This window comes from Ruditapes philippinarum, unplaced genomic scaffold (assembly GCF_026571515.1).
Source record: "Ruditapes philippinarum isolate M1 unplaced genomic scaffold, ASM2657151v2 ctg4263_1_1_1_1, whole genome shotgun sequence".
Lineage (NCBI taxonomy): Eukaryota > Metazoa > Mollusca > Bivalvia > Venerida > Veneridae > Ruditapes > Ruditapes philippinarum.
In genome coordinates this window covers 202603-210019 of record NW_026854123.1, presented here as the reverse complement: position 1 = coordinate 210019, position 7417 = coordinate 202603, and positions in this window count along the sequence as shown.

The window sequence follows — 7417 nt, the reverse complement described above, 5'->3', positions numbered from 1 at the left end:
TTCACTGTTTTTTTATTTGCATATTATTCCAAATAACCTAATATGTCCATGTCATTTACTTGGTGTATGTAATTTTTTGCATAAGGGACATGAAAGTTAAGAACGTATAATTATAATAAATTAAGACCTAAAGAGCCAAACTATTCCGAGTGGTGGAAGAAGAATAATTTTGAAATCATAAAAATATTTATGCTATGGTAACCGAAAGTGATTTAATTGATAACGATGGTATCAATATATTGTAATCCAATATTCAAAATATTTGAAAACCGAAAACAAAACAGCACTCGATAAATGTCGAGAATGATTAGCAAACCTCAACGTAACAAAACTTTTCAATTATCAAAGACTTCTATTTCTCCTTATGGCCGTGTCATTTTGTTAATGATTTAACATAGGTTTCTAATTTCGTCTTTTTATCAAATCAACCTTAATGATAATGACTTTAAAAACTATCAAATTTGTTTATAGACCAGTAATACTGCTTTCAAGCATTTATTTAAGATGTCCATCATTGCTTCAGAAGCGATATGCAAGCGATTATGAATACTAAATCAATATAAATGTACAAAAATTACCAAAAACCAACCTAAGCAAAAAAATGGTTGACAGGTAATTTGCCATCGTGTAAATTCTTAATTATATTCAGGACTTCCAAAAATTGGGACGAAATGCGGCCATTCGTAACAGTTTATGTGAACCTATACTTGTACTTTTGAACTTTTTCATTGAATATTTGCTGTCTCTCGAGTTAAACTAGATAATATGGTTTAATATTTACAATTACTTTTATCTTCAGTATATAATTTTCCTTGAACGACCCATAAACTTAAAAATGAGAACTTATATTTTAGAAATAAAAAGTTGATTTTGCAATATTATTTATACGCATTTCATACAACACTTCAGTGCACAACATCTGGCTGCAGTCTTATGTACGCCTGTTTTTATTTTTTAAAATCGTACGTCATCGTGTAAAAGTATTGGAAATGAAAATTACACAAAGTGATATAAGTGAGCGTTTTCAGAATTAAATTAAATGCATTTACTTTACGTCTTAACTATGTAATATTTCTGAAATTGAAAAGCTGTTCCAATTTGAATTTAAATATTTTTTATGATACTTGAATATTTGTATGTTGCGTTGTTTTTATTGATTAGCATGACTTTTTACAAAATTTTGTTATACAGGTTGTAATTTTCGTGTAATAACGGTTAATTGCAATTAAACCCTTCCTCAATAGCTAAGTTTACTTAAAGCTACAGTCTTTTATGTTTTGACTATTATTATTAATTGTACGAATTTAAAAGAACATATTTGCATTCCATAATATATATCAGCTTCTTAATTATCACAAACTATGTTATTAACAAAGGCCGCACAAATGTGTACATATAATCATGACAAACATAAATATCGGTTCTGCCATTACCATAAAATATGTTAATGGTAGTATCCTAGAAGAGGTAAATGTGCAATAAAATTGAAGACTAATCAGGTAGCAGCAGTGCCTCGTTTAATGCTAGCTGATCAATCGTATGTAACATGTGTTTTTATTATCACGTTCCACGTTTTATCATCAGAAATTAGTCACGAATGTAAATATAGAGAAACAATATTTCTAGATTATCATCAAGTTTATAACTCAGGTTAATTAATTTACTTACCTGTTAATCTCTCTATTTTATTTAAAACCCACTGTGGCATATTCCTGCTGCATGTAACATGTAGTAACTATGGTGTGGTAATTTGTATTGTGATTAGAGTACCATGTTATTTTGGGGGCACCATTTTAGCTTTTTCTCAATAATATTCCCGCGAGGCCCTTTGCAAACATTTTAATGTTGTCGATTTTGGGCCCGTCCTTAGAGGATTATTTTTTTTTGTCAATGTTAATATGAATATTCTATTGAAATTTGGACTTTCATTAAATTTTTTTAAAAAACACTCTTTGCCTTCGTATCTTGATTATTTTTTTTTAAGTATTTTTTATTCAAAAACGATCGATAGAAGTCATAACAGGTCACACTGCTATCTTACAACCATTTTCTTACCTTGCAGATATGTATGTTTGTTATTAATCAGCAACCAAAATAACAAGATCAGTTAAATCAATGAAATCAAGAAAAAAATTCTTGCATTTAGTATAGAAAATCAATTAACCTCATAATTTTAAAAAAGGTTTCCGAAATTAGGCCACCTGCGGGATAACAAAGTTGGTTTTACCCTTATAATACTTTAAATTTTAGGTTGTAATGTAAATATATTTACTTTAAATTATTGGGGAATGACCCTTTTAAATAAGCACATAAATCTTTTAAACGCGTCAAAAGTTTAAAATTTATCTTCCCATATTGGGCAAGAGAAATCCCAAAAATAACTAAACTGAAATATCAAAAGTCAGTGAAAACGAAATTGTATCAATGGCATTTTTTTCATCCCATGGTTTTTTTAAGAGTACCCAGAAAAAATTTTAGTAATTTGTTTATCATTACAAACTTTTTCATGATTTACTTAACAAAAACACATATAGGTTTTAAATTCTTTTAAAGATAAGAAAGGTCTCGCCTAAATTTTTTAAACCCTTTTAAACAAAATTGACTGTGTAGAAATATGATATATTTCATATTGTAATCAACATTTATTTGTTATTACGCATGATATGATTCATGTAAATTATGACTTGTATTATCAATCAAAATAAGATAAACAAAATCAACAATGAAAGGCGGCGTTCAATGAACGCAACCCCCACACGACACAGCAACAGGAACCAGTGGCAAGGAGCCCAGGCGGACCCCAAACAAAAACAGGACAGGGCACAAGACAGAGCACGGACAGGCCAATCATTAAAATGATAAATAGTTTGTAACTGATAAGGAATTCAAAGAAAAAATAAATGATTAAATAATAGGCCAATAAAGTCAAAGGGCACAGGGGAAGGGGACAGGAGAAAAAAAAACAAAAAAATAATAAGAAAAAATAAGAAAAAAATAACGGGGGGAAGAGGGGGGGGGTAAATTAAAATTAAAAAACTAGGGGGGCAAAGGGGAAGAAAGATACTTACCGTAGACGAGAAACAACAAGGAACACAAGCAAAAGTGTCACCAAAACAAAATGAATCAGCATAGACATACATCTGGCGCCGTCTTGGAACGGTCAGCAGCACAAGTAGAGCTGGGGAGTTTAAACCGGTTTATGGTGCACCCCCACCATGTTTCTATAAACGAGACAGTGTAAATAAAATGAATCCCCGCAAAGTGAAATTCTAACAGTTGTTATGGAAACAAACGGTTAAGTAAGTAAACACCAAAATGATTATGTAGAAACATATAAAAGTAAACCTAATGACCAAAGACACATTTGAACTTTTTGCAATTTGACAGCTTTAAGGATTTGCTACCAAAGAAGATTTGAACAGTCTCAAACAGATTCCATCGTAAATCGATAAACACGAACTGCTCTTAATTTTGAATAAACTGATCTGGGGACGAAATTAAATATAAAATCTTTGACATGAAGCAAACTATAAGAACATGGATTGACAAACAAACAGACAACCACTAGTTACTGTACATTGCAGTGGAAATGGTTAGTACAGTAATCTATATTTCCCTTCATTATTCACTAACTAAGATTTAATTCTAAGGATATTAATTAAAATTCACTCGTAAAAAATTTGTCTCATTTTATGTTTGTCTGGTATTAATAATCATTGTGCGTACAGAGTGTTTTATTAGAAGCATATTTATTATGTTTATTTTAACAATGACAATCAAGTATTCACTAAAAGTACATTTCAGTAACATGATGCAGGTCCAGCTTATAATATCTGTCGAATGTTGCTGTTCGGATCGGAATATCCGTCCTGAGGGGACCTGCCCATGGGGCGTCAACGAGGCTTGCCGAGTTACCGCCAATAAGTGGGTTTCCGAGGGACGGATATTCTGATCCGAACCGCAAACATTTGCCAATTATTTGTTCTTGCATATTCAACCATATTCATTATATATTTATATATCTATATATTTTAAGCTCTTTACCTTAATAAAACTTTATTCCATGGAAATTTATGTAATTTCATCCGTAACTATCTTATTTACAACAGCGTATGAAATCACAACTCCATTCATCTAAAGCGTGCCAATGTAAAGCACGCGTCTCATCTGGCACCACCATACCAGATGGAATTTCCGGCATGTGTAAAACTAACGGAAACGCCAGTCTAATATGCAAAAATGGAATATTTGTCCTGAAGGTACCCGCCGACTAAGAGGTAGCAAAGCCTGTCGAGTTTCTGTATAGCCAATGGGCGGTTACAAGGAGACAGATACTCCCATCTGAACATCAAACACAGCATTTGTTTGCATATTCTATCATATTTTAAATAGATAATTTGAATTTATTAACTTTTCCTGGAAATTTATGTCAATTCACCCGTTACTATTTTCTTAGAAAACCATGCATGTATAAATTACAGATTCATTTTCAAAGGCAAAAAGACATCATCCTAAGGCACACAGTTTCTAAAACATGCCGAAATGATGTCATTTTAAGTATGCGACTCATCTTGCACAACCCCCATCCAAGCATTGGTTAAACTTAAAGATATGCAAAATATACATATATATTTGCATTTGATTAAACCATACAAAGAGTTAATCATTTCAACATATTTATGTAAGTAATATTAAGCTTCTTGCAGTATTTTGAAATTTAAATACATCAATCATTTTACCCAGACCAACTTATCCTTAAATTGAAAACTTTAATTGCCAGATTGTGCATGTAAACAGTTTTTGTTTTTTTTAAAGTCATTGGAAATCCAATTATTATCAAATAGGAAGAAAACATTAGGAATATGTCTCGCACAGTTTTGTTTTTTTTCGATATTTTTCGTTATTATTATCTGTTGCTTTTTTCTCTGGGTTTTTTTTTCAATCATCAAATATAATGACATTAAAACAGATGCCACAAACCGTATTTTAGGAACACAATTGATACAAGAATGACAACAAAATTATATTGATAAGTTTCAACTGCCAAAAATTAAGAACTATCAAGAAAAAGACAATTTTCATATTTCTTTCCGGGAAAATGAAATCCAGTTTGCTTATCGTCGGACCCAGCCGAACATTCTGGTATATGAAACCTTCTGACCAGTTAGGTGTAACAGTTTCTAAGCTTATCAAATTTGCAGCACGATACATTCGTACGTGACAAATGGGACGTTTATGAACAACAATGGCATTATTAAAACATATTTTACATTGCAGAGACTGTAAATGATATCATTAGTGAACTTATCTAAATAAAAACTGCATACAAACAGTTGCGTGTTAAAGGAACTCGCTATGTTTAAAATCGCACATTTATGTATTGCGTTAAAATTTGAAAAAGTAAGGGAGGGGAAAGATGCATGAGAACCGGTATTGATTGATAATCCATTTATTCGTCATATATCCAGACAACATTGATTACCCGTCGTGATAACAAAACAAACAAGTGATTGGCAATTTTTGTCGTCTTTAAGTGTGTGTTAATTAAACTGCAGAACATTGAATTAGATAAAACGTAAAAGCCATTTGTCTTGCATTTAATTAAGTTTTTAGGTCGCCAATTGAACATGTGCAGAAAAACAGAAATACCGTTATGACAATGAAAATAATGAAATGGTTGCCCAGACAACAATCTTTGCATATATAGAATTAATATAATTGCAAAAATGCTACTGCTGTCTACATGTGTGTCAAATTTGGTAGGAGTGTGTTTGTTTTCTTTTTTTTTTTCATTTTCTTAAGTATGTAAAAAGGATTTTTACGATGTTGGAAATTGACTAGACTTCTACATGTGCTTGCAAGATAAGTTTAAATATTTGTCCTGACCAAATTTGATTGTGTTACATGTAAAACGCAATACTTGTTTCAATGAAATTGCATAGTGAAAGGTACTTCTATATATTCATTTACCAGTAGCTTTACTTGATACATACATATGTATTTTATGTGTTTGGCTAAATATTTTAATATCCTTTCTCACGTTTCACACAATTTTATTAAATAATAGTTAGGCTTATGTTTGTAGTTTAATGTCATTGACGCACAATATCTTCATTTTTTGAATTTCAGAGCTACTTCTAAGTACATGTATGTTTAGTACAAAGAAGACAATACTGAACTATCAATCAAATGTTGACATCTTAGTTTCAGTACATCGATTGTATACCCGCCCTCACAGGTAATTTGTGGTTTCTTTCAAAGTCAGACACCAGACGAAAAATATTCTTGTTTGCGTTCTGAATCAGTCAATACATGGAAATTACATTTAACTTATACTATTGAAAACAATGAATTAACGGCAATTATATTCTAAAAACTTTTTTGTTTTTTTTTTTTTTTTACCCTCGGATTTGCAATTTTAACTTTATACTCAAAACACGGACTTAAATTTAAACTACCTTTTCAAAGCGAACAGTATCACAACCTAACATAAAAAAATTTAGAACATGTTCACGCAACTTAGGAAGTGAATCTTGTAATCAAACAAAACCATTTTTAATTCACATGTGTAATGATTAACCCCACATTGTACATGTCATAATGAAACATATTTATTTTGGTTTCAACAATAAGGCATTGAATAAGTGCGTTAAGTTTCATCCAATATTTCTCCTCATTCTTCGAATATAAATCGATGTAAAACAGAGAACAACCGTCCCTAAAATGACATGCATGTAATTTATATTCATTTCAAAAGCAAAACACAGCATTTTTATAAAACATGCACTACACAATTGATTCATACATTCAGTATTTGAATGATACATCAAGGATTAAAAAATCCTTCGATATATGAACATATGCCTTTATGATAGGATAATGAATGAACTGGTGTCATAATTATGAAAACATTGAACGACTACAAAGAGTCACGCTTACAATATTTAACTGAACTCGACGTCTAATGTACACTACAACAAGTTTGAAGAACAATATTTTTGCAGTTTTACGAATAGCTAATAAATTTCATATTCTTTGATTTTCCTGGTATTTTTATTTAATAAACATGATTTAAAGATCAAGCAATTCTATGCTAGGGCGTATAAAGTTATATATAATTAATAGAAGAGCATTATCATTACATTTTAAAGTTTTGATTTATAAAGTACATTCTTGTAGAAGTAAACACTAAATGAAATGTCTCATACAGTATAAGCAGTATACCGATGATCAAATATGAATGTCCTCAGACATTGATAAACATCTTTTTGATGTGGCCTAGTGTAGATGATTTGATTGTATTGAAATTCTATTTTTCTAAGTGGATCATACTAATCTGGTTCGGATATAATTAAAGTGGAACTTTTTTTCCTTACGTATTCACAACTGCTTAGATAAGATTATGCAAAGAAACGCT